We start from the raw sequence: 27740 nt of genomic DNA on the forward strand, positions 1-27740 counted from the left end.
AGCGGTCGTAGGGGTTTTTTTGGCGTCCGCATCGGGCCTGTTCGGTTTATCGGCGCAGTTTCTTGACGTCGCGTCTCTCCGAAGGGAATGTCGTCGAAGTGCTCGCGTCGGCCAGCGGTCGTAGGGGGCTTTTTGGCGTCCGCATAGGGCCTGTTCGGTTTATCGGCGCAGTTTCTTGACGTCGCGTCTCTCCGAAGGGAATGTCGTCGAAGTGCTCGCGTCGGCCAGCGGTCGTAGGGGTTTTTTTGGCGTCCGCATCGGGCCTGTTCGGTTTATCGGCGCAGTTTCTTGACGTCGCGTCTCTCCGAAGGGAATGTCGTCGAAGTGCTCGCGTCGGCCAGCGGTCGTAGGGGTTTTTTTGGCGTCCGCATAGGGCCTGTTCGGTTTATCGGCGCAGTTTCTTGACGTCGCGTCTCTCCGAAGGGAATGTCGTCGAAGTGCTCGCGTCGGCCAGCGGTCGTAGGGGTTTTTTTGGCGTCCGCATCGGGCCTGTTCGGTTTATCGGCGCAGTTTCTTGACGTCGCGTCTCTCCGAAGGGAATGTCGTCGAAGTGCTCGCGTCGGCCAGCGGTCGTAGGGTGCTTTTTGGCGTCCTGTTCGGCGTGTTCGATTTATCGGCGCAGTTTCTTGACGTCGCGTCTCTCCGAAGGGAATGTCGTCGAAGTGCTCGCGACGGCCAGCGGTCGTAGGGGGCTTTTTGGCGTCCTGTTCGGCGTGTTCGGTTTATCGGCGCAGTTTCTTGACGTCGCGTCTCTCCGAAGGGAATGTCGTCGAAGTGCTCGCGTCGGCCAGCGGTCGTAGGGGTTTTTTTGGCGTCCGCATCGGGCCTGTTCGGTTTATCGGCGCAGTTTCTTGACGTCGCGTCTCTCCGAAGGGAATGTCGTCGAAGTGCTCGCGTCGGCCAGCGGTCGTAGGGGTTTTTTTGGCGTCCGCATCGGGCCTGTTCGGTTTATCGGCGCAGTTTCTTGACGTCGCGTCTCTCCGAAGGGAATGTCGTCGAAGTGCTCGCGTCGGCCAGCGGTCGTAGGGGACTTTTTGGCGTCCGCATCGGGCCTGTTCGGTTTATCGGCGCAGTTTCTTGACGTCGCGTCTCTCCGAAGGGAATGTCGTCGAAGTGCTCGCGTCGGCCAGCGGTCGTAGGGGACTTTTTGGCGTCCGCATCGGGCCTGTTCGGTTTATCGGCGCAGTTTCTTGACGTCGCGTCTCTCCGAAGGGAATGTCGTCGAAGTGCTCGCGTCGGCCAGCGGTCGTAGGGGTTTTTTTGGCGTCCGCATCGGGCCTGTTCGGTTTATCGGCGCAGTTTCTTGACGTCGCGTCTCTCCGAAGGGAATGTCGTCGAAGTGCTCGCGTCGGCCAGCGGTCGTAGGGGACTTTTTGGCGTCCGCATCGGGCCTGTTCGGTTTATCGGCGCAGTTTCTTGACGTCGCGTCTCTCCGAAGGGAATGTCGTCGAAGTGCTCGCGTCGGCCAGCGGTCGTAGGGGTTTTTTTGGCGTCCGCATCGGGCCTGTTCGGTTTATCGGCGCAGTTTCTTGACGTCGCGTCTCTCCGAAGGGAATGTCGTCGAAGTGCTCGCGTCGGCCAGCGGTCGTAGGGGTTTTTTTGGCGTCCGCATCGGGCCTGTTCGGTTTATCGGCGCAGTTTCTTGACGTCGCGTCTCTCCGAAGGGAATGTCGTCGAAGTGCTCGCGTCGGCCAGCGGTCGTAGGGGACTTTTTGGCGTCCGCATCGGGCCTGTTCGGTTTATCGGCGCAGTTTCTTGACGTCGCGTCTCTCCGAAGGGAATGTCGTCGAAGTGCTCGCGTCGGCCAGCGGTCGTAGGGGTTTTTTTGGCGTCCGCATCGGGCCTGTTCGGTTTATCGGCGCAGTTTCTTGACGTCGCGTCTCTCCGAAGGGAATGTCGTCGAAGTGCTCGCGTCGGCCAGCGGTCGTAGGGGTTTTTTTGGCGTCCGCATCGGGCCTGTTCGGTTTATCGGCGCAGTTTCTTGACGTCGCGTCTCTCCGAAGGGAATGTCGTCGAAGTGCTCGCGTCGGCCAGCGGTCGTAGGGGTTTTTTGGGCGTCCGCATCGGGCCTGTTCGGTTTATCGGCGCAGTTTCTTGACGTCGCGTCTCTCCGAAGGGAATGTCGTCGAAGTGCTCGCGTCGGCCAGCGGTCGTAGGGGTTTTTTTGGCGTCCGCATCGGGCCTGTTCGGTTTATCGGCGCAGTTTCTTGACGTCGCGTCTCTCCGAAGGGAATGTCGTCGAAGTGCTCGCGTCGGCCAGCGGTCGTAGGGGACTTTTTGGCGTCCGCATCGGGCCTGTTCGGTTTATCGGCGCAGTTTCTTGACGTCGCGTCTCTCCGAAGGGAATGTCGTCGAAGTGCTCGCGTCGGCCAGCGGTCGTAGGGGACTTTTTGGCGTCCGCATCGGGCCTGTTCGGTTTATCGGCGCAGTTTCTTGACGTCGCGTCTCTCCGAAGGGAATGTCGTCGAAGTGCTCGCGTCGGCCAGCGGTCGTAGGGGACTTTTTGGCGTCCGCATCGGGCCTGTTCGGTTTATCGGCGCAGTTTCTTGACGTCGCGTCTCTCCGAAGGGAATGTCGTCGAAGTGCTCGCGTCGGCCAGCGGTCGTAGGGGACTTTTTGGCGTCCGCATCGGGCCTGTTCGGTTTATCGGCGCAGTTTCTTGACGTCGCGTCTCTCCGAAGGGAATGTCGTCGAAGTGCTCGCGTCGGCCAGCGGTCGTAGGGGTTTTTTTGGCGTCCGCATCGGGCCTGTTCGGTTTATCGGCGCAGTTTCTTGACGTCGCGTCTCTCCGAAGGGAATGTCGTCGAAGTGCTCGCGTCGGCCAGCGGTCGTAGGGGTTTTTTTGGCGTCCGCATCGGGCCTGTTCGGTTTATCGGCGCAGTTTCTTGACGTCGCGTCTCTCCGAAGGGAATGTCGTCGAAGTGCTCGCGTCGGCCAGCGGTCGTAGGGGTTTTTTTGGCGTCCGCATCGGGCCTGTTCGGTTTATCGGCGCAGTTTCTTGACGTCGCGTCTCTCCGAAGGGAATGTCGTCGAAGTGCTCGCGTCGGCCAGCGGTCGTAGGGGGCTTTTTGGCGTCCTGTTCGGCGTGTTCGGTTTATCGGCGCAGTTTCTTGACGTCGCGTCTCTCCGAAGGGAATGTCGTCGAAGTGCTCGCGTCGGCCAGCGGTCGTAGGGGTTTTTTTGGCGTCCGCATCGGGCCTGTTCGGTTTATCGGCGCAGTTTCTTGACGTCGCGTCTCTCCGAAGGGAATGTCGTCGAAGTGCTCGCGTCGGCCAGCGGTCGTAGGGTGCTTTTTGGCGTCCTGTTCGGCGTGTTCGATTTATCGGCGCAGTTTCTTGACGTCGCGTCTCTCCGAAGGGAATGTCGTCGAAGTGCTCGCGTCGGCCAGCGGTCGTAGGGGGCTTTTTGGCGTCCTGTTCGGCGTGTTCGGTTTATCGGCGCAGTTTCTTGACGTCGCGTCTCTCCGAAGGGAATGTCGTCGAAGTGCTCGCGTCGGCCAGCGGTCGTAGGGGTTTTTTTGGCGTCCGCATCGGGCCTGTTCGGTTTATCGGCGCAGTTTCTTGACGTCGCGTCTCTCCGAAGGGAATGTCGTCGAAGTGCTCGCGTCGGCCAGCGGTCGTAAGGGTTTTTTTGGCGTCCGCATAGGGCCTGTTCGGTTTATCGGCGCAGTTTCTTGACGTCGCGTCTCTCCGAAGGGAATGTCGTCGAAGTGCTCGCGTCGGCCAGCGGTCGTAGGGGACTTTTTGGCGTCCGCATCGGGCCTGTTCGGTTTATCGGCGCAGTTTCTTGACGTCGCGTCTCTCCGAAGGGAATGTCGTCGAAGTGCTCGCGTCGGCCAGCGGTCGTAGGGGACTTTTTGGCGTCCGCATCGGGCCTGTTCGGTTTATCGGCGCAGTTTCTTGACGTCGCGTCTCTCCGCAGGGAATGTCGTCGAAGTGCTCGCGTCGGCCAGCGGTCGTAGGGGTTTTTTTGGCGTCCGCATCGGGCCTGTTCGGTTTATCGGCGCAGTTTCTTGACGTCGCGTCTCTCCGAAGGGAATGTCGTCGAAGTGCTCGCGTCGGCCAGCGGTCGTAGGGGGCTTTTTGGCGTCCTGTTCGGCGTGTTCGGTTTATCGGCGCAGTTTCTTGACGTCGCGTCTCTCCGAAGGGAATGTCGTCGAAGTGCTCGCGTCGGCCAGCGGTCGTAGGGGTTTTTTTGGCGTCCGCATCGGGCCTGTTCGGTTTATCGGCGCAGTTTCTTGACGTCGCGTCTCTCCGAAGGGAATGTCGTCGAAGTGCTCGCGTCGGCCAGCGGTCGTAGGGTGCTTTTTGGCGTCCTGTTCGGCGTGTTCGATTTATCGGCGCAGTTTCTTGACGTCGCGTCTCTCCGAAGGGAATGTCGTCGAAGTGCTCGCGTCGGCCAGCGGTCGTAGGGGGCTTTTTGGCGTCCTGTTCGGCGTGTTCGGTTTATCGGCGCAGTTTCTTGACGTCGCGTCTCTCCGAAGGGAATGTCGTCGAAGTGCTCGCGTCGGCCAGCGGTCGTAGGGGTTTTTTTGGCGTCCGCATCGGGCCTGTTCGGTTTATCGGCGCAGTTTCTTGACGTCGCGTCTCTCCGAAGGGAATGTCGTCGAAGTGCTCGCGTCGGCCAGCGGTCGTAGGGGTTTTTTTGGCGTCCGCATCGGGCCTGTTCGGTTTATCGGCGCAGTTTCTTGACGTCGCGTCTCTCCGAAGGGAATGTCGTCGAAGTGCTCGCGTCGGCCAGCGGTCGTAGGGGTTTTTTTGGCGTCCGCATAGGGCCTGTTCGGTTTATCGGCGCAGTTTCTTGACGTCGCGTCTCTCCGAAGGGAATGTCGTCGAAGTGCTCGCGTCGGCCAGCGGTCGTAGGGGACTTTTTGGCGTCCGCATCGGGCCTGTTCGGTTTATCGGCGCAGTTTCTTGACGTCGCGTCTCTCCGAAGGGAATGTCGTCGAAGTGCTCGCGTCGGCCAGCGGTCGTAGGGGACTTTTTGGCGTCCGCATCGGGCCTGTTCGGTTTATCGGCGCAGTTTCTTGACGTCGCGTCTCTCCGAAGGGAATGTCGTCGAAGTGCTCGCGTCGGCCAGCGGTCGTAGGGGTTTTTTTGGCGTCCGCATAGGGCCTGTTCGGTTTATCGGCGCAGTTTCTTGACGTCGCGTCTCTCCGAAGGGAATGTCGTCGAAGTGCTCGCGTCGGCCAGCGGTCGTAGGGGACTTTTTGGCGTCCGCATCGGGCCTGTTCGGTTTATCGGCGCAGTTTCTTGACGTCGCGTCTCTCCGAAGGGAATGTCGTCGAAGTGCTCGCGTCGGCCAGCGGTCGTAGGGGTTTTTTTGGCGTCCGCATAGGGCCTGTTCGGTTTATCGGCGCAGTTTCTTGACGTCGCGTCTCTCCGAAGGGAATGTCGTCGAAGTGCTCGCGTCGGCCAGCGGTCGTAGGGGTTTTTTTGGCGTCCGCATCGGGCCTGTTCGGTTTATCGGCGCAGTTTCTTGACGTCGCGTCTCTCCGAAGGGAATGTCGTCGAAGTGCTCGCGTCGGCCAGCGGTCGTAGGGGTTTTTTTGGCGTCCGCATCGGGCCTGTTCGGTTTATCGGCGCAGTTTCTTGACGTCGCGTCTCTCCGAAGGGAATGTCGTCGAAGTGCTCGCGTCGGCCAGCGGTCGTAGGGGTTTTTTTGGCGTCCGCATAGGGCCTGTTCGGTTTATCGGCGCAGTTTCTTGACGTCGCGTCTCTCCGAAGGGAATGTCGTCGAAGTGCTCGCGTCGGCCAGCGGTCGTAGGGGACTTTTTGGCGTCCGCATCGGGCCTGTTCGGTTTATCGGCGCAGTTTCTTGACGTCGCGTCTCTCCGAAGGGAATGTCGTCGAAGTGCTCGCGTCGGCCAGCGGTCGTAGGGGACTTTTTGGCGTCCGCATCGGGCCTGTTCGGTTTATCGGCGCAGTTTCTTGACGTCGCGTCTCTCCGAAGGGAATGTCGTCGAAGTGCTCGCGTCGGCCAGCGGTCGTAGGGGTTTTTTTGGCGTCCGCATCGGGCCTGTTCGGTTTATCGGCGCAGTTTCTTGACGTCGCGTCTCTCCGAAGGGAATGTCGTCGAAGTGCTCGCGTCGGCCAGCGGTCGTAGGGGTTTTTTTGGCGTCCGCATAGGGCCTGTTCGGTTTATCGGCGCAGTTTCTTGACGTCGCGTCTCTCCGAAGGGAATGTCGTCGAAGTGCTGGCGTCGGCCAGCGGTCGTAGGGGTTTTTTTGGCGTCCGCATCGGGCCTGTTCGGTTTATCGGCGCAGTTTCTTGACGTCGCGTCTCTCCGAAGGGAATGTCGTCGAAGTGCTCGCGTCGGCCAGCGGTCGTAGGGGACTTTTTGGCGTCCGCATCGGGCCTGTTCGGTTTATCGGCGCAGTTTCTTGACGTCGCGTCTCTCCGAAGGGAATGTCGTCGAAGTGCTCGCGTCGGCCAGCGGTCGTAGGGGTTTTTTTGGCGTCCGCATCGGGCCTGTTCGGTTTATCGGCGCAGTTTCTTGACGTCGCGTCTCTCCGAAGGGAATGTCGTCGAAGTGCTCGCGTCGGCCAGCGGTCGTAGGGGTTTTTTTGGCGTCCGCATCGGGCCTGTTCGGTTTATCGGCGCAGTTTCTTGACGTCGCGTCTCTCCGAAGGGAATGTCGTCGAAGTGCTCGCGTCGGCCAGCGGTCGTAGGGGACTTTTTGGCGTCCGCATCGGGCCTGTTCGGTTTATCGGCGCAGTTTCTTGACGTCGCGTCTCTCCGAAGGGAATGTCGTCGAAGTGCTCGCGTCGGCCAGCGGTCGTAGGGGTTTTTTTGGCGTCCGCATCGGGCCTGTTCGGTTTATCGGCGCAGTTTCTTGACGTCGCGTCTCTCCGAAGGGAATGTCGTCGAAGTGCTCGCGTCGGCCAGCGGTCGTAGGGGTTTTTTTGGCGTCCGCATCGGGCCTGTTCGGTTTATCGGCGCAGTTTCTTGACGTCGCGTCTCTCCGAAGGGAATGTCGTCGAAGTGCTCGCGTCGGCCAGCGGTCGTAGGGGACTTTTTGGCGTCCGCATCGGGCCTGTTCGGTTTATCGGCGCAGTTTCTTGACGTCGCGTCTCTCCGAAGGGAATGTCGTCGAAGTGCTCGCGTCGGCCAGCGGTCGTAGGGGTTTTTTTGGCGTCCGCATCGGGCCTGTTCGGTTTATCGGCGCAGTTTCTTGACGTCGCGTCTCTCCGAAGGGAATGTCGTCGAAGTGCTCGCGTCGGCCAGCGGTCGTAGGGGTTTTTTTGGCGTCCGCATCGGGCCTGTTCGGTTTATCGGCGCAGTTTCTTGACGTCGCGTCTCTCCGAAGGGAATGTCGTCGAAGTGCTCGCGTCGGCCAGCGGTCGTAGGGGTTTTTTTGGCGTCCGCATCGGGCCTGTTCGGTTTATCGGCGCAGTTTCTTGACGTCGCGTCTCTCCGAAGGGAATGTCGTCGAAGTGCTCGCGTCGGCCAGCGGTCGTAGGGGACTTTTTGGCGTCCGCATCGGGCCTGTTCGGTTTATCGGCGCAGTTTCTTGACGTCGCGTCTCTCCGAAGGGAATGTCGTCGAAGTGCTCGCGTCGGCCAGCGGTCGTAGGGGTTTTTTTGGCGTCCGCATCGGGCCTGTTCGGTTTATCGGCGCAGTTTCTTGACGTCGCGTCTCTCCGAAGGGAATGTCGTCGAAGTGCTCGCGTCGGCCAGCGGTCGTAGGGGTTTTTTTGGCGTCCGCATCGGGCCTGTTCGGTTTATCGGCGCAGTTTCTTGACGTCGCGTCTCTCCGAAGGGAATGTCGTCGAAGTGCTCGCGTCGGCCAGCGGTCGTAGGGGACTTTTTGGCGTCCGCATCGGGCCTGTTCGGTTTATCGGCGCAGTTTCTTGACGTCGCGTCTCTCCGAAGGGAATGTCGTCGAAGTGCTCGCGTCGGCCAGCGGTCGTAGGGGTTTTTTTGGCGTCCGCATCGGGCCTGTTCGGTTTATCGGCGCAGTTTCTTGACGTCGCGTCTCTCCGAAGGGAATGTCGTCGAAGTGCTCGCGTCGGCCAGCGGTCGTAGGGGTTTTTTTGGCGTCCGCATCGGGCCTGTTCGGTTTATCGGCGCAGTTTCTTGACGTCGCGTCTCTCCGAAGGGAATGTCGTCGAAGTGCTCGCGTCGGCCAGCGGTCGTAGGGGTTTTTTTGGCGTCCGCATCGGGCCTGTTCGGTTTATCGGCGCAGTTTCTTGACGTCGCGTCTCTCCGAAGGGAATGTCGTCGAAGTGCTCGCGTCGGCCAGCGGTCGTAGGGGGCTTTTTGGCGTCCTGTTCGGCGTGTTCGGTTTATCGGCGCAGTTTCTTGACGTCGCGTCTCTCCGAAGGGAATGTCGTCGAAGTGCTCGCGTCGGCCAGCGGTCGTAGGGGTTTTTTTGGCGTCCGCATCGGGCCTGTTCGGTTTATCGGCGCAGTTTCTTGACGTCGCGTCTCTCCGAAGGGAATGTCGTCGAAGTGCTCGCGTCGGATAGCGGTCGTAGGGTGCTTTTTGGCGTCCTGTTCGGCGTGTTCGATTTATCGGCGCAGTTTCTTGACGTCGCGTCTCTCCGAAGGGAATGTCGTCGAAGTGCTCGCGTCGGCCAGCGGTCGTAGGGGGCTTTTTGGCGTCCTGTTCGGCGTGTTCGGTTTATCGGCGCAGTTTCTTGACGTCGCGTCTCTCCGAAGGGAATGTCGTCGAAGTGCTCGCGTCGGCCAGCGGTCGTAGGGGTTTTTTTGGCGTCCGCATCGGGCCTGTTCGGTTAATCGGCGCAGTTTCTTGACGTCGCGTCTCTCCGAAGGGAATGTCGTCGAAGTGCTCGCGTCGGCCAGCGGTCGTAAGGGTTTTTTTGGCGTCCGCATAGGGCCTGTTCGGTTTATCGGCGCAGTTTCTTGACGTCGCGTCTCTCCGAAGGGAATGTCGTCGAAGTGCTCGCGTCGGCCAGCGGTCGTAGGGGACTTTTTGGCGTCCGCATCGGGCCTGTTCGGTTTATCGGCGCAGTTTCTTGACGTCGCGTCTCTCCGAAGGGAATGTCGTCGAAGTGCTCGCGTCGGCCAGCGGTCGTAGGGGACTTTTTGGCGTCCGCATCGGGCCTGTTCGGTTTATCGGCGCAGTTTCTTGACGTCGCGTCTCTCCGAAGGGAATGTCGTCGAAGTGCTCGCGTCGGCCAGCGGTCGTAGGGGTTTTTTTGGCGTCCGCATCGGGCCTGTTCGGTTTATCGGCGCAGTTTCTTGACGTCGCGTCTCTCCGAAGGGAATGTCGTCGAAGTGCTCGCGTCGGCCAGCGGTCGTAGGGGGCTTTTTGGCGTCCTGTTCGGCGTGTTCGGTTTATCGGCGCAGTTTCTTGACGTCGCGTCTCTCCGAAGGGAATGTCGTCGAAGTGCTCGCGTCGGCCAGCGGTCGTAGGGGTTTTTTTGGCGTCCGCATCGGGCCTGTTCGGTTTATCGGCGCAGTTTCTTGACGTCGCGTCTCTCCGAAGGGAATGTCGTCGAAGTGCTCGCGTCGGCCAGCGGTCGTAGGGTGCTTTTTGGCGTCCTGTTCGGCGTGTTCGATTTATCGGCGCAGTTTCTTGACGTCGCGTCTCTCCGAAGGGAATGTCGTCGAAGTGCTCGCGTCGGCCAGCGGTCGTAGGGGGCTTTTTGGCGTCCTGTTCGGCGTGTTCGGTTTATCGGCGCAGTTTCTTGACGTCGCGTCTCTCCGAAGGGAATGTCGTCGAAGTGCTCGCGTCGGCCAGCGGTCGTAGGGGTTTTTTTGGCGTCCGCATCGGGCCTGTTCGGTTTATCGGCGCAGTTTCTTGACGTCGCGTCTCTCCGAAGGGAATGTCGTCGAAGTGCTCGCGTCGGCCAGCGGTCGTAGGGGTTTTTTTGGCGTCCGCATCGGGCCTGTTCGGTTTATCGGCGCAGTTTCTTGACGTCGCGTCTCTCCGAAGGGAATGTCGTCGAAGTGCTCGCGTCGGCCAGCGGTCGTAGGGGTTTTTTTGGCGTCCGCATAGGGCCTGTTCGGTTTATCGGCGCAGTTTCTTGACGTCGCGTCTCTCCGAAGGGAATGTCGTCGAAGTGCTCGCGTCGGCCAGCGGTCGTAGGGGACTTTTTGGCGTCCGCATCGGGCCTGTTCGGTTTATCGGCGCAGTTTCTTGACGTCGCGTCTCTCCGAAGGGAATGTCGTCGAAGTGCTCGCGTCGGCCAGCGGTCGTAGGGGACTTTTTGGCGTCCGCATCGGGCCTGTTCGGTTTATCGGCGCAGTTTCTTGACGTCGCGTCTCTCCGAAGGGAATGTCGTCGAAGTGCTCGCGTCGGCCAGCGGTCGTAGGGGTTTTTTTGGCGTCCGCATCGGGCCTGTTCGGTTTATCGGCGCAGTTTCTTGACGTCGCGTCTCTCCGAAGGGAATGTCGTCGAAGTGCTGGCGTCGGCCAGCGGTCGTAGGGGTTTTTTTGGCGTCCGCATCGGGCCTGTTCGGTTTATCGGCGCAGTTTCTTGACGTCGCGTCTCTCCGAAGGGAATGTCGTCGAAGTGCTCGCGTCGGCCAGCGGTCGTAGGGGTTTTTTTGGCGTCCGCATCGGGCCTGTTCGGTTTATCGGCGCAGTTTCTTGACGTCGCGTCTCTCCGAAGGGAATGTCGTCGAAGTGCTGGCGTCGGCCAGCGGTCGTAGGGGTTTTTTTGGCGTCCGCATCGGGCCTGTTCGGTTTATCGGCGCAGTTTCTTGACGTCGCGTCTCTCCGAAGGGAATGTCGTCGAAGTGCTCGCGTCGGCCAGCGGTCGTAGGGGACTTTTTGGCGTCCGCATCGGGCCTGTTCGGTTTATCGGCGCAGTTTCTTGACGTCGCGTCTCTCCGAAGGGAATGTCGTCGAAGTGCTCGCGTCGGCCAGCGGTCGTAGGGGTTTTTTTGGCGTCCGCATCGGGCCTGTTCGGTTTATCGGCGCAGTTTCTTGACGTCGCGTCTCTCCGAAGGGAATGTCGTCGAAGTGCTCGCGTCGGCCAGCGGTCGTAGGGGTTTTTTTGGCGTCCGCATCGGGCCTGTTCGGTTTATCGGCGCAGTTTCTTGACGTCGCGTCTCTCCGAAGGGAATGTCGTCGAAGTGCTCGCGTCGGCCAGCGGTCGTAGGGGTTTTTTTGGCGTCCGCATCGGGCCTGTTCGGTTTATCGGCGCAGTTTCTTGACGTCGCGTCTCTCCGAAGGGAATGTCGTCGAAGTGCTCGCGTCGGCCAGCGGTCGTAGGGGTTTTTTTGGCGTCCGCATCGGGCCTGTTCGGTTTATCGGCGCAGTTTCTTGACGTCGCGTCTCTCCGAAGGGAATGTCGTCGAAGTGCTCGCGTCGGCCAGCGGTCGTAGGGGTTTTTTTGGCGTCCGCATCGGGCCTGTTCGGTTTATCGGCGCAGTTTCTTGACGTCGCGTCTCTCCGAAGGGAATGTCGTCGAAGTGCTCGCGTCGGCCAGCGGTCGTAGGGGACTTTTTGGCGTCCGCATCGGGCCTGTTCGGTTTATCGGCGCAGTTTCTTGACGTCGCGTCTCTCCGAAGGGAATGTCGTCGAAGTGCTCGCGTCGGCCAGCGGTCGTAGGGGTTTTTTTGGCGTCCGCATCGGGCCTGTTCGGTTTATCGGCGCAGTTTCTTGACGTCGCGTCTCTCCGAAGGGAATGTCGTCGAAGTGCTCGCGTCGGCCAGCGGTCGTAGGGGTTTTTTTGGCGTCCGCATCGGGCCTGTTCGGTTTATCGGCGCAGTTTCTTGACGTCGCGTCTCTCCGAAGGGAATGTCGTCGAAGTGCTCGCGTCGGCCAGCGGTCGTAGGGGACTTTTTGGCGTCCGCATCGGGCCTGTTCGGTTTATCGGCGCAGTTTCTTGACGTCGCGTCTCTCCGAAGGGAATGTCGTCGAAGTGCTCGCGTCGGCCAGCGGTCGTAGGGGTTTTTTTGGCGTCCGCATCGGGCCTGTTCGGTTTATCGGCGCAGTTTCTTGACGTCGCGTCTCTCCGAAGGGAATGTCGTCGAAGTGCTCGCGTCGGCCAGCGGTCGTAGGGGACTTTTTGGCGTCCGCATCGGGCCTGTTCGGTTTATCGGCGCAGTTTCTTGACGTCGCGTCTCTCCGAAGGGAATGTCGTCGAAGTGCTCGCGTCGGCCAGCGGTCGTAGGGGTTTTTTTGGCGTCCGCATCGGGCCTGTTCGGTTTATCGGCGCAGTTTCTTGACGTCGCGTCTCTCCGAAGGGAATGTCGTCGAAGTGCTCGCGTCGGCCAGCGGTCGTAGGGGTTTTTTTGGCGTCCGCATCGGGCCTGTTCGGTTTATCGGCGCAGTTTCTTGACGTCGCGTCTCTCCGAAGGGAATGTCGTCGAAGTGCTCGCGTCGGCCAGCGGTCGTAGGGGGCTTTTTGGCGTCCGCATAGGGCCTGTTCGGTTTATCGGCGCAGTTTCTTGACGTCGCGTCTCTCCGAAGGGAATGTCGTCGAAGTGCTCGCGTCGGCCAGCGGTCGTAGGGGTTTTTTTGGCGTCCGCATAGGGCCTGTTCGGTTTATCGGCGCAGTTTCTTGACGTCGCGTCTCTCCGAAGGGAATGTCGTCGAAGTGCTGGCGTCGGCCAGCGGTCGTAGGGGTTTTTTTGGCGTCCGCATCGGGCCTGTTCGGTTTATCGGCGCAGTTTCTTGACGTCGCGTCTCTCCGAAGGGAATGTCGTCGAAGTGCTCGCGTCGGCCAGCGGTCGTAGGGGACTTTTTGGCGTCCGCATCGGGCCTGTTCGGTTTATCGGCGCAGTTTCTTGACGTCGCGTCTCTCCGAAGGGAATGTCGTCGAAGTGCTCGCGTCGGCCAGCGGTCGTAGGGGTTTTTTTGGCGTCCGCATCGGGCCTGTTCGGTTTATCGGCGCAGTTTCTTGACGTCGCGTCTATCCGATGGGAATGTCGTCGAAGTGCTCGCGTCGGCCAGCGGTCGTAGGGGTTTTTTTGGCGTCCGCATCGGGCCTGTTCGGTTTATCGGCGCAGTTTCTTGACGTCGCGTCTCTCCGAAGGGAATGTCGTCGAAGTGCTCGCGTCGGCCAGCGGTCGTAGGGGACTTTTTGGCGTCCGCATCGGGCCTGTTCGGTTTATCGGCGCAGTTTCTTGACGTCGCGTCTCTCCGAAGGGAATGTCGTCGAAGTGCTCGCGTCGGCCAGCGGTCGTAGGGGTTTTTTTGGCGTCCGCATCGGGCCTGTTCGGTTTATCGGCGCAGTTTCTTGACGTCGCGTCTCTCCGAAGGGAATGTCGTCGAAGTGCTCGCGTCGGCCAGCGGTCGTAGGGGTTTTTTTGGCGTCCGCATAGGGCCTGTTCGGTTTATCGGCGCAGTTTCTTGACGTCGCGTCTCTCCGAAGGGAATGTCGTCGAAATGCTCGCGTCGGCCAGTGGTCGTAGGGGTTTTTTTGGCGTCCGCATCGGGCCTGTTCGGTTTATCGGCGCAGTTTCTTGACGTCGCGTCTCTCCGAAGGGAATGTCGTCGAAGTGCTCGCGTCGGCCAGCGGTCGTAGGGGTTTTTTTGGCGTCCGCATAGGGCCTGTTCGGTTTATCGGCGCAGTTTCTTGACGTCGCGTCTCTCCGAAGGGAATGTCGTCGAAGTGCTCGCGTCGGCCAGCGGTCGTAGGGGTTTTTTTGGCGTCCGCATCGGGCCTGTTCGGTTTATCGGCGCAGTTTCTTGACGTCGCGTCTCTCCGAAGGGAATGTCGTCGAAGTGCTCGCGTCGGCCAGCGGTCGTAGGGGTTTTTTTGGCGTCCGCATAGGGCCTGTTCGGTTTATCGGCGCAGTTTCTTGACGTCGCGTCTCTCCGAAGGGAATGTCGTCGAAGTGCTCGCGTCGGCCAGCGGTCGTAGGGGTTTTTTTGGCGTCCGCATAGGGCCTGTTCGGTTTATCGGCGCAGTTTCTTGACGTCGCGTCTCTCCGAAGGGAATGTCGTCGAAGTGCTCGCGTCGGCCAGCGGTCGTAGGGGTTTTTTTGGCGTCCGCATCGGGCCTGTTCGGTTTATCGGCGCAGTTTCTTGACGTCGCGTCTCTCCGAAGGGAATGTCGTCGAAGTGCTCGCGTCGGCCAGCGGTCGTAGGGGTTTTTTTGGCGTCCGCATAGGGCCTGTTCGGTTTATCGGCGCAGTTTCTTGACGTCGCGTCTCTCCGAAGGGAATGTCGTCGAAGTGCTCGCGTCGGCCAGCGGTCGTAGGGGTTTTTTTGGCGTCCGCATCGGGCCTGTTCGGTTTATCGGCGCAGTTTCTTGACGTCGCGTCTCTCCGAAGGGAATGTCGTCGAAGTGCTCGCGTCGGATAGCGGTCGTAGGGTGCTTTTTGGCGTCCGCATCGGGCCTGTTCGGTTTATCGGCGCAGTTTCTTGACGTCGCGTCTCTCCGAAGGGAATGTCGTCGAAGTGCTCGCGTCGGCCAGCGGTCGTAGGGGTTTTTTTGGCGTCCGCATAGGGCCTGTTCGGTTTATCGGCGCAGTTTCTTGACGTCGCGTCTCTCCGAAGGGAATGTCGTCGAAGTGCTCGCGTCGGCCAGCGGTCGTAGGGGTTTTTTTGGCGTCCGCATAGGGCCTGTTCGGTTTATCGGCGCAGTTTCTTGACGTCGCGTCTCTCCGAAGGGAATGTCGTCGAAGTGCTCGCGTCGGCCAGCGGTCGTAGGGGTTTTTTTGGCGTCCGCATCGGGCCTGTTCGGTTTATCGGCGCAGTTTCTTGACGTCGCGTCTCTCCGAAGGGAATGTCGTCGAAGTGCTCGCGTCGGCCAGCGGTCGTAGGGGTTTTTTTGGCGTCCGCATCGGGCCTGTTCGGTTTATCGGCGCAGTTTCTTGACGTCGCGTCTCTCCGAAGGGAATGTCGTCGAAGTGCTCGCGTCGGCCAGCGGTCGTAGGGGTTTTTTTGGCGTCCGCATCGGGCCTGTTCGGTTTATCGGCGCAGTTTCTTGACGTCGCGTCTCTCCGAAGGGAATGTCGTCGAAGTGCTCGCGTCGGCCAGCGGTCGTAGGGGTTTTTTTGGCGTCCGCATCGGGCCTGTTCGGTTTATCGGCGCAGTTTCTTGACGTCGCGTCTCTCCGAAGGGAATGTCGTCGAAGTGCTCGCGTCGGCCAGCGGTCGTAGGGGTTTTTTTGGCGTCCGCATAGGGCCTGTTCGGTTTATCGGCGCAGTTTCTTGACGTCGCGTCTCTCCGAAGGGAATGTCGTCGAAGTGCTCGCGTCGGCCAGCGGTCGTAGGGGTTTTTTTGGCGTCCGCATCGGGCCTGTTCGGTTTATCGGCGCAGTTTCTTGACGTCGCGTCTCTCCGAAGGGAATGTCGTCGAAGTGCTCGCGTCGGCCAGCGGTCGTAGGGGTTTTTTTGGCGTCCGCATCGGGCCTGTTCGGTTTATCGGCGCAGTTTCTTGACGTCGCGTCTCTCCGAAGGGAATGTCGTCGAAGTGCTCGCGTCGGCCAGCGGTCGTAGGGGACTTTTTGGCGTCCGCATCGGGCCTGTTCGGTTTATCGGCGCAGTTTCTTGACGTCGCGTCTCTCCGAAGGGAATGTCGTCGAAGTGCTCGCGTCGGCCAGCAGTCGTAGGGGTTTTTTTGGCGTCCGCATCGGGCCTGTTCGGTTTATCGGCGCAGTTTCTTGACGTCGCGTCTCTCCGAAGGGAATGTCGTCGAAGTGCTCGCGTCGGCCAGCGGTCGTAGGGGTTTTTTTGGCGTCCGCATAGGGCCTGTTCGGTTTATCGGCGCAGTTTCTTGACGTCGCGTCTCTCCGAAGGGAATGTCGTCGAAGTGCTCGCGTCGGCCAGCGGTCGTACGGGGCTTTTTGGCGTCCGCATCGGCATTTTCGGCTTGTCGGTGCAGTTTCTTGACGTCGCGTCTCTCCGAAGGGAATGTCGTCGAAGTGCTCGCGTCGGCCAGCGGTAGTAGAGGACTTTTTGGCGTCCGCATCGGCGTTTTCGGTTTGTCGGTGCCGTTTCTTGACGTCGCGTCTCTCCGAAGGGAATGTCGTCGAAGTGCTCGCGTCGGCCAGCGGTCGTAGGGGGCTTTTTGGCGTCCGCATCGGCATTTTCGGCTTGTCGGTGCCGTTTCTTGACGTCGCGTCTCTCCGAAGGGAATGTCGTCGAAGTGCTCGCGTCGGCCAGCGGTCGTAGGGGACTTTTTGGCGTCCGCATCGGCGTTTTCGGTTTGTCGGTGCCGTTTCTTGACGTCGCGTCTCTCCGAAGGGAATGTCTGTTTCGTTTTACGTTCTTTTAACGAAGGGCACACATGGACAACCTTTCGTGCCGGAGTCAGGCTGAAGACTGACGTCTCGTTTATTAAATCTAAAACGAAATAAAAGAAAGGCGCCTCTGGTACGGGGCGCTCAGGTTACGCGCGAAGCGGCGGGACAGATGTTTATATCTCGGGCTCCGCGCGCGAACGGTTGCTCTCGCTCGGTCGCTTCGGACTTTGGAGCTCGCTGGCGTCGGCGCGTCGGCGACTCCATAACATCCCTCTTTCTAAGGGAGCTTCGAAGAAGTGCCGAAACGGTCTGGCTCTTTTAGACATCGGCCGTGCCGAGAATGTTTGTGGGAGGTGTCGGCACACATTTCTTCGGGCCTCGTGGTTGTTTCGGGGAACTCTTCGATGCGTTGTTTATCTTGTTCGCCGGGGAAAGGAATTAAATGCGTGCGATTTCTTCGGATCTCTTGACCCTCGGACGTTATCCAGTAAGATCGTGGAGTATGGGCCTTGTTCTGAACAACTCCGGTTCGCTTTAGGTCAATGACCCAAACTCGCTGTCCAGAGCCGAGTGGATCGAGTTGACGCACTCCGTGTCGCCGGTCGAAGTATTGCTTTTGTCGGTTCCTGTTTTCTTGCTCATAGCGACGCAGTTCTTTTTGGTCGGGTAGCTTTGGTTCCAGGAGCTGAGTGGCGATCGGTACGGTTGTACGCATCCTTCTCCCCATGAGAAGTTCTGTCGGACTGTATCCGTTGGGCAGAGGCGTTGAACGGTAGATCATGAGTGTCTCGTACGGATCTTCCGTTTTGCTGAGTGATCTCTTTATGATCTTCACCGCAGCCTCCGCCATCCCATTGCTCTGCGCGTAGCGAGGGCTTGATGTGATGTGCTTAAATCCGTAGGTTTGTGAGAACTTGGTGAATGCTGAACCTGTGGTTCCCGCAAACTGAGGACCATTATCAGATACCACTACTTCCGGGATGCCATGCCTGGCAAATATCGATTTGCAGTGCATTATTACGCACGCTGCTGTGAGGCTTTCCAGTCGGGCGATTTCGGGGTAGCGAGAGTAGTAGTCGACGACGACCAGCCACCATTTCTCGTGAATGAAGAAGAGGTCCATCGCCACTCTCTCCCACGGTCGACTAGGAAACTCTGACGGGATGAGGGGGAGCTTTCGGTTCTGGCCAGTTTTAATGCATTTTTCGCAGTTCTTGACCAGGCGCTCGATATGATCGTTTATCCTCGGCCACCATACCGATACATTTGCCCGTGCTTTGCATTTGCCTATGCCCATGTGTCCTTCATGAAGTTGTTGCAGGATATGTGGACGGCAGGATTCTGGTACCACTATTCTAGAACCATTCATGAGAAGGCTGTTTTGCACGGCAATGTGATGACGGTACTCGTAGTACTCTTTGAGGTCTGTTCCGAGATCTCGACGATTTGGCCAACCTTTGTGGCTGTAGCTGGCGAGTCATTGGCAAACAGGGTCTTTGTTTTGTTCTGCCGTTATCCATTGGAGACTCGTTTGCGTTGCTGGTAGGGACGTCTCTATGTGTCGAATGAAGCAATCGATTTCTTCTTGCATCTCTCTGTCTTGCCGCTGTGGCAGAGGGCTTCTTGACAACGAGTCAGCTGCTTGGAGTTCCTTGCCCGGAACGTGGACAACTTCGAATGAGTAGCGCATTAAACGCATGCGCAGTCTCTGCAGCCGTGGGGTTAGGTCGTCCAATGTGATCCGAACAGAGAAATGAGTGGTTTGTGGTCAGTTTCCAGTACAAAGTGCGTTCCCACGATGTAATCTCGGAATTTTTCGCATGCCCACGTGAGTGCCAAACCTTCTTTTTCGATTTGGGCGTACCTCTTCTCTGTTTCGGTGAGTGTTCTGGACGCATAGGCGATGACGCGATATGATCCATCCTCCTGCTCTTGACGCAGCACTGCTCCCAGGCCGTAGGATGACGCATCTGCCGATACAATCGATCGCTTGTTGGCGTCGTAAATTCCGAGAACGGGGCAGGTTGAGAGGATTTCCTTCCACTTGGTGAAGGCTTTCTGCTGAGGATGATCCCACACGAAGTCCACTTTGGAACTGAGCAGTGACGATAGTGGATGCAGTAGGTCAGACAGGTGTGGCACGAATCGTCCTAGGTATGTCGCCATACCCATGATGCGCTTGACTTCTTGCTTTGAAGTCGGTATGGGCATCTGTTTCACTGCGTTGACGATTGTCTCGTCTGGACGGACACCATCGCTGTCTACTTGATGACCTAGGAACTTGATACTTGTCACTCGAAAGACGCATTTATCCTCGTTGAGCGTGAGTCCTGCTGATGAGAGTCGCCTGAGGACTTCTCGCAGACGTTGCTCGTGTTGCTCGGACGATGACGCCCATATCAAGATATCGTCCATATGGCAAAGTACTCCTTCCATTCCTTGGAGAAGTTGTGTGATACGTCTCTGGAAGTGTTCCGGTGCTGACGTGATTCCGAATGGTAGGCGATTAAAACAATATCTTCCAAACGGAGTGATGAATGTCGTCAGGAGTCGTGACTTCTCGTCTAAAGGGATCTGCCAGAACCCAGAATTCGCGTCCAGCTTTGAGAAGATCTTGGCTCCCGCTAGCCTTCCCAGCGTGTGCTCCACTGATGGGATAGGGTGATATTCGCGCTGAATGTGTTTGTTCAGTTGTGTGAGATCAACACAAATGCGAATTTTGCCAGACGGTTTGGGGACGATGACCATCGGCGCGCACCATTCAGTAGGTTCTTCTACTGGAGAGATGACACCTTGCGACTGCATGCTTTCTAGCTCTTTCTGCGTTTCTCGATACAGCGAAAGCGGTACTCTTCTCGGTGATGCGATAGCAAACGGCGTCGCGTTAGGTTTCAGCTTCAGAACGTGAGCACCTTCGAGAGATCCCAGTCCTTGAAACAGGTGAGAGAACTCTTTCTTCGGTTCGCAAGCTTTGTTCGCAGTCATGCAGATTTGAGGGCAAAGCCGAAATTTTTCGATAGCTGGCTTACCCAAGAGAGGTTTGCGAAGTCCTTTCACGATGTAAACTTCTTCGAGTGCTTGTTTCCCACGGCAGTTGAGCTTCATCCAAGCTGATCCCATGACTTTAAGGGGTCGTCCGTCTGGACCATGAAGTCGGCGTTGGGGCTCGGAGAGCTTGTGGCACTTTGCGAAGACCTTTTGAAAGGTGGCAGCTGGTAACACCGTTTCGTCTGCTCCAGTGTCTATTCGGAAAACAACAGGAGTTTCGTCGACGAATATCTCGATGTCCCATTTTGCTGTTTGAGGAGAAGCTGCAGCTCCTACGAATCCTTGTTCGTGTACGAGGGAGTTCACGGTAGTTGAAGATTTGCAGACTGTTGCAAAATGTCCCTTTTTCTTACACCTGTTGCAGCCTGCGTTTTTCGCCGGACACACACTCCTCGGGTGAGCTTCTCGACCACACCAACGGCACAGTTTGCCTTTTGGTTTGGGTGTCGCGGTCTTCTTAGTAGGAGTTCGAACATTTAAACGTTCAATTCCTCGCTGAGCAGGTCCTGCTGCTGTCCCATTTTTGGCTGCTATACGGTCAACGTTGGCATCCTTTTCTTTTGTCGGTCGGAGTTCCACTTGTTGCTTCTTAATCACTTCCGATTGTCGCGCAGCAGCGATGGCCTTCTGGAGGTCCAGATCAGGATCCAGTTGAAGTTTTTCTGAAGTCCTGCTGTCCCGAAGACCAACAATCAGCCTGTCGCGGATCAATTCTTCCTTCAGTGGTCCATAGTTGCACGTAGTGGCTAATCCATGGAGAGCAGTGACGTACTCCTCGACGGTTTCCGTCTCCAGTTGCGATCTTGTGTTGAACATGGCTCTCTCATACACCACGTTTCGACGAGGAATGAAGTAACGTTCGAAGTTCTCCATCACCATGTCGAAGTCTTGAGCCTCGGTGTCGGACAGCTTGAAGGTTTGTAAGACGTCTTCAGCTTGTGGTCCCATGATGTAAATAAGAGCGTCGACTTGGTGTGATGATGGTTGAGATGCCAGTCCTGATGCACTGTGAAAGCGCTTGAATCTCTTCTTCCACGCCGGCCATTCGTTAGGTGTTGTAAAACTGAAGGCTTCGGGTGGCGAGATGCGAAAAGTTGCCGTTACCGTTTGTTCGGTAGCACCGTTGTCAGCAGAAGTTGAGGACTTGTCCATTGTTCCTTCGTTTGAAGTCGATCCTGCGCTTTACTAATTATTAGTAGACTCGCGGAGCGATCCTGCGCTTTACCAATCATTAGTAGACTCGCGGAGCGATCCCACTTCTGACACCATGTTTCGTTTTACGTTCTTTTAACGAAGGGCACACATGGACAACCTTTCGTGCCGGAGTCAGGCTGAAGACTGACGTCTCGTTTATTAAATCTAAAACGAAATAAAAGAAAGGCGCCTCTGGTACGGGGCGCTCAGGTTACGCGCGAAGCGGCGGGACAGATGTTTATATCTCGGGCTCCGCGCGCGAACGGTTGCTCTCGCTCGGTCGCTTCGGACTTTGGAGCTCGCTGGCGTCGGCGCGTCGGCGACTCCATAACAATGTCGTCGAAGTGCTCGCGTCGGCCAGCGGTCGTAGGGGACTTTTTGGCGTCCGCATCGGCATTTTCGGCTTGTCGGTGCCGTTTCTTGACGTCGCGTCTCTCCGAAGGGAATGTCGTCGAAGTGCTCGCGTCGGCCAGCGGTCGTACGGGGCTTTTTGGCGTCCGCATCGGCATTTTCGGCTTGTCGGTGCAGTTTCTTGACGTCGCGTCTCTCCGAAGGGAATGTCGTCGAAGTGCTCGCGTCGGCCAGCGGTCGTAGGGGACTTTTTGGCGTCCGCATCGGCGTTTTCGGTTTGTCGGCGCAGTTTCTTGACGTCGCGTCTCTCCGAAGGGAATATCGTCGAAGTGATCGCGTCGGCCAGCGGTCCGCATCGGCGTTTTCGGCTTGTCGGCGCAGTTTCTTGACGTCGCGTCTCTCCGAAGGGAATGTCGTCGAAGTGCTCGCGTCGGCCAGCATCGTAGGGGGCTTTTTGGCGTCCTGTTCGGCGTGTTCGGTTTATCGGCGCAGTTTCTTGACGTCGCGTCTCTCCGAAGGGAATGTCGTCGAAGTGCTCGCGTCGGCCAGCGGTCGTACGGGGCTTTTTGGTGTCCGCATCGGCATTTTCGGCTTGTCGGTGCCGTTTCTTGACGTCGCGTCTCTCCGAAGGGAATGTCGTCGAAGTGCTCGCGTCGGCCAGCGGTCGTACGGGGCTTTTTGGCGTCCGCATCGGCATTTTCGGCTTGTCGGTGCAGTTTCTTGACGTCGCGTCTCTCCGAAGGGAATGTCGTCGAAGTGCTCGCGTCGGCCAGCGGTCGTAGGGGACTTTTTGGCGTCCGCATCGGCGTTTTCGGTTTGTCGGCGCAGTTTCTTGACGTCGCGTCTCTCCGAAGGGAATGTCGTCGAAGTGCTCGCGTCGGCCAGCGGTCGTAGGGGGCTTTTTGGCGTCCTGTTCGGCGTGTTCGGTTTATCGGCGCAGTTTCTTGACGTCGCGTCTCTCCGAAGGGAATGTCGTCGAAGTGCTCGCGTCGGCCAGCGGTCGTACGGGGCTTTTTGGCGTCCGCATCGGCATTTTCGGCTTGTCGGTGCCGTTTCTTGACGTCGCGTCTCTCCGAAGGGAATGTCGTCGAAGTGCTCGCGTCGGCCAGCGGTCGTACGGGGCTTTTTGGCGTCCGCATCGGCATTTTCGGCTTGTCGGTGCAGTTTCTTGACGTCGCGTCTCTCCGAAGGGAATGTCGTCGAAGTGCTCGCGTCGGCCAGCGGTCGTAGGGGACTTTTTGGCGTCCGCATCGGCGTTTTCGGTTTGTCGGCGCAGTTTCTTGACGTCGCGTCTCTCCGAAGGGAATGTCGTCGAAGTGATCGCGTCGGCCAGCGGTCCGCATCGGCGTTTTCGGCTTGTCGGCGCAGTTTCTTGACGTCGCGTCTCTCCGAAGGGAATGTCGTCGAAGTGCTCGCGTCGGCCAGCGGTCGTAGGGGGCCTTTTGGCGTCCGCATCGGAGTTTTCGGCTTCTCGGCGTGGTTTCTTCACGTCGCGTCTCTCTGAGGGGAATGTCGTCGAAATGCTCACGACGGCTAGCGGTCGAAGCGGCCCTTTGGCGTCCGCTTCGTCATTTTCGACTCGTCGGTGCTATGTTTGTTTACGTCGCGCCTCTCCAAGTGGAATGCCATCGAAGCGCTTGCAATGGCTAGAGGTCATAGCGGTCTTCGTCACGTGTGCTTCGGCGTTTTCGGCTCGTCGGTATGTTTCTTGACGTCGCTTCCCTCCGAGGGGAATGTCGTCGAAGTGCTCGCATCGCCTAGCGGTCGAAGTGGTCTTCGTGAAGTCCCCTTCGGCGTCTTCGGGTTGCTGGCGCTGCATATCTTGACGTCTTTTCCTCCGCGGCGAATGTCGTCAACGTGCTCGTGCTGTCTTTGTTCCCCGCCATTGTGTTTGCGTTCGGCTGGCAGCTTTGTCCCTCCAGACAGTACATGTGAAATGTAAAAACTCAAAGAAATTGCGAGACAGGTTTAGAACTGCTCGTGAAATTTATTCAATAAAAGTGAAAAATAAAATGCACGGGTAGATCGTCACCTGGTTCCTTTATGTAATAAACATATACGTGAAACTGCATGTTTCGCTCACGCTGTAGTTAACAGCGTCATTAGATACACTAGATACAAAGCGAACCCCGTATAAGCGCATAGTGCGTGGCTAAATACAAATACATAACTGTTTCAACTCCCGTGCTCTTTATTTTGACCGAACTCAGAAGTTTCGTACACCGTCGTGGAAGCTACAACTGTACTAAAGCGATAAGGAGGGCCTCCCCTATATTAAAAAAAAAATTAAAAAACAGCGCACAGACACTTTTTGCGTTATTTTTCGTGTTGACGTTGCATTATCTACATTCGATGATCACACAAATTAACTTTGTCCCTCCGGACAATACACATGTATTGTCTGGAGGGACAAATTAAGCTGCCAGCCGAACGCAAACACAATGGCGGGGAACAAAGACAGCACGAGCACGTTGACGACATTCGCCGCGGAGGAAAAGACGTCAAGATATGCAGCGCCAGCAACCCGAAGACGCCGAAGGGGACTTCACGAAGACCACTTCTACCGCTAGGCGATGCGAGCACTTCGACGACATTCCCCTCGGAGGGAAGCGACGTCAAGAAACATACCGACGAGCCGAAAACGCCGAAGCACACGTGACGAAGACCGCTATGACCTCTAGCCATCGCGAGCACTTCGATGGCATTCCACTTGGAGAGGCGCGACGTAAACAAACATAGCACCGACGAGCCGAAAATGACGAAGCGGACGCCAAAGGGCCGCTTCGACCGCTAGCCGTCGTGAGCATTTCGACGACATTCCCCTTAGAGACGCGACGTGAAGAAACCACGCCGAGAAGCCGAAAACTCCGATGCGGACGCCAAAACGCCCCCTACGACCGCTGGCCGACGCGAGCACTTCGACGACATTCCCTTCGGAGAGACGCGACGTCAAGAAACTGCGCCGATAAACCGAACAGGCCCTATGCGGACGCCAAAAAAACCCCTACGACCGCTGGCCGACGCGAGCACTTCGACGACATTCCCTTCGGAGAGACGCGACGTCAAGAAACTGCGCCGATAAACCGAACAGGCCCGATGCGGACGCCAAAAAAACCCCTACGACCGCTGGCCGACGCGAGCACTTCGACGACATTCCCTTCGGAGAGACGCGACGTCAAGAAACTGCGCCGATAAACCGAACAGGCCCTATGCGGACGCCAAAAAAAACCCCTACGACCGCTGGCCGACGCGAGCACTTCGACGACATTCCCTTCGGAGAGACGCGACGTCAAGAAACTGCGCCGATAAACCGAACAGGCCCGATGCGGACGCCAAAAAAAACCCTACGACCGCTGGCCGACGCGAGCACTTCGACGACATTCCCTTCGGAGAGACGCGACGTCAAGAAACTGCGCCGATAAACCGAACAGGCCCTATGCGGACGCCAAAAAAAACCCCTACGACCGCTGGCCGACGCGAGCACTTCGACGACATTCCCTTCGGAGAGACGCGACGTCAAGAAACTGCGCCGATAAACCGAACAGGCCCGATGCGGACGCCAAAAAAAACCCTACGACCGCTGGCCGACGCGAGCACTTCGACGACATTCCCTTCGGAGAGACGCGACGTCAAGAAACTGCGCCGATAAACCGAACAGGCCCGATGCGGACGCCAAAAAAACCCCTACGACCGCTGGCCGACGCGAGCACTTCGACGACATTCCCTTCGGAGAGACGCGACGTCAAGAAACTGCGCCGATAAACCGAACAGGCCCGATGCGGACGCCAAAAAAACCCCTACGACCGCTGGCCGACGCGAGCACTTCGACGACATTCCCTTCGGAGAGACGCGACGTCAAGAAACTGCGCCGATAAACCGAACAGGCCCGATGCGGACGCCAAAAAGTCCCCTACGACCGCTGGCCGACGCGAGCACTTCGACGACATTCCCTTCGGAGAGACGCGACGTCAAGAAACTGCGCCGATAAACCGAACAGGCCCTATGCGGACGCCAAAAAAACCCCTACGACCGCTGGCCGACGCGAGCACTTCGACGACATTCCCTTCGGAGAGACGCGACGTCAAGAAACTGCGCCGATAAACCGAACAGGCCCGATGCGGACGCCAAAAAAAACCCTACGACCGCTGGCCGACGCGAGCACTTCGACGACATTCCCTTCGGAGAGACGCGACGTCAAGAAACTGCGCCGATAAACCGAACAGGCCCGATGCGGACGCCAAAAAAACCCTTACGACCGCTGGCCGACGCGAGCACTTCGACGACATTCCCTTCGGAGAGACGCGACGTCAAGAAACTGCGCCGATAAACCGAACAGGCCCGATGCGGACGCCAAAAAAACCCCTACGACCGCTGGCCGACGCGAGCACTTCGACGACATTCCCTTCGGAGAGACGCGACGTCAAGAAACTGCGCCGATAAACCGAACAGGCCCGATGCGGACGCCAAAAAAACCCCTACGACCGCTGGCCGACGCGAGCACTTCGACGACATTCCCTTCGGAGAGACGCGACGTCAAGAAACTGCGCCGACAAACCGAACAGGCCCGATGCGGACGCCAAAAAGTCCCCTACGACCGCTGGCCGACGCGAGCACTTCGACGACATTCCCTTCGGAGAGACGCGACGTCAAGAAACTGCGCCGATAAACCGAACAGGCCCGATGCGGACGCCAAAAAAACCCCTACGACCGCTGGCCGACGCGAGCACTTCGACGACATTCCCTTCGGAGAGACGCGACGTCAAGAAACTGCGCCGATAAACCGAACAGGCCCGATGCGGACGCCAAAAAGTCCCCTACGACCGCTGGCCGACGCGAGCACTTCGACGACATTCCCTTCGGAGAGACGCGACGTCAAGAAACTGCGCCGATAAACCGAACAGGCCCGATGCGGACGCCAAAAAGTCCCCTACGACCGCTGGCCGACGCGAGCACTTCGACGACATTCCCTTCGGAGAGACGCGACGTCAAGAAACTGCGCCGATAAACCGAACAGGCCCGATGCGGACGCCAAAAAAACCCCTACGACCGCTGGCCGACGCGAGCACTTCGACGACATTCCCTTCGGAGAGACGCGACGTCAAGAAACTGCGCCGATAAACCGAACAGGCCCGATGCGGACGCCAAAAAACCCCTACGACCGCTGGCCGACGCGAGCACTTCGACGACATTCCCTTCGGAGAGACGCGACGTCAAGAAACTGCGCCGATAAACCGAACAGGCCCGATGCGGACGCCAAAAAGTCCCCTACGACCGCTGGCCGACGCGAGCACTTCGACGACATTCCCTTCGGAGAGACGCGACGTCAAGAAACTGCGCCGATAAACCGAACAGGCCCGATGCGGACGCCAAAAAAACCCCTACGACCGCTGGCCGACGCGAGCACTTCGACGACATTCCCTTCGGAGAGACGCGACGTCAAGAAACTGCGCCGATAAACCGAACAGGCCCGATGCGGACGCCAAAAAGTCCCCTACGACCGCTGGCCGACGCGAGCACTTCGACGACATTCCCTTCGGAGAGACGCGACGTCAAGAAACTGCGCCGATAAACCGAACAGGCCCGATGCGGACGCCAAAAAAACCCCTACGACCGCTGGCCGACGCCAGCACTTCGACGACATTCCCTTCGGAGAGACGCGACGTCAAGAAACTGCGCCGATAAACCGAACAGGCCCGATGCGGACGCCAAAAAAACCCCTACGACCGCTGGCCGACGCCAGCACTTCGACGACATTCCCTTCGGAGAGACGCGACGTCAAGAAACTGCGCCGATAAACCGAACAGGCCCGATGCGGACGCCAAAAAAACCCCTACGACCGCTGGCCGACGCGAGCACTTCGACGACATTCCCTTCGGAGAGACGCGACGTCAAGAAACTGCGCCGATAAACCGAACAGGCCCGATGCGGACGCCAAAAAGTCCCCTACGACCGCTGGCCGACGCGAGCACTTCGACGACATTCCCTTCGGAGAGACGCGACGTCAAGAAACTGCGCCGATAAACCGAACAGGCCCGATGCGGACGCCAAAAAAACCCCTACGACCGCTGGCCGACGCGAGCACTTCGACGACATTCCCTTCGGAGAGACGCGACGTCAAGAAACTGCGCCGATAAACCGAACAGGCCCGATGCGGACGCCAAAAAAACCCCTACGACCGCTGGCCGACGCGAGCACTTCGACGACATTCCCTTCGGAGAGACGCGACGTCAAGAAACTGCGCCGATAAACCGAACAGGCCCGATGCGGACGCCAAAAAGTCCCCTACGACCGCTGGCCGACGCGAGCACTTCGACGACATTCCCTTCGGAGAGACGCGACGTCAAGAAACTGCGCCGATAAACCGAACAGGCCCGATGCGGACGCCAAAAAAACCCCTACGACCGCTGGCCGACGCCAGCACTTCGACGACATTCCCTTCGGAGAGACGCGACGTCAAGAAACTGCGCCGATAAACCGAACAGGCCCGATGCGGACGCCAAAAAGTCCCCTACGACCGCTGGCCGACGCGAGCACTTCGACGACATTCCCTTCGGAGAGACGCGACGTCAAGAAACTGCGCCGATAAACCGAACAGGCCCGATGCGGACGCCAAAAAGTCCCCTACGACCGCTGGCCGACGCGAGCACTTCGACGACATTCCCTTCGGAGAGACGCGACGTCAAGAAACTGCGCCGATAAACCGAACAGGCCCGATGCGGACGCCAAAAAGTCCCCTACGACCGCTGGCCGACGCGAGCACTTCGACGACATTCCCTTCGGAGAGACGCGACGTCAAGAAACTGCGCCGATAAACCGAACAGGCCCGATGCGGACGCCAAAAAAACCCCTACGACCGCTGGCCGACGCGAGCACTTCGACGACATTCCCTTCGGAGAGACGCGACGTCAAGAAACTGCGCCGATAAACCGAACAGGCCCGATGCGGACGCCAAAAAAACCCCTACGACCGCTGGCCGACGCGATCACTTCGACGACATTCCCTTCGGAGAGACGCGACGTCAAGAAACTGCGCCGAT

The sequence above is a fragment of the Ixodes scapularis genome, unplaced genomic scaffold, assembly GCF_016920785.2.
Source record: "Ixodes scapularis isolate PalLabHiFi unplaced genomic scaffold, ASM1692078v2 PGA_scaffold2__306_contigs__length_199485367, whole genome shotgun sequence".
Classification (NCBI taxonomy): Eukaryota; Metazoa; Arthropoda; class Arachnida; order Ixodida; family Ixodidae; genus Ixodes; species Ixodes scapularis.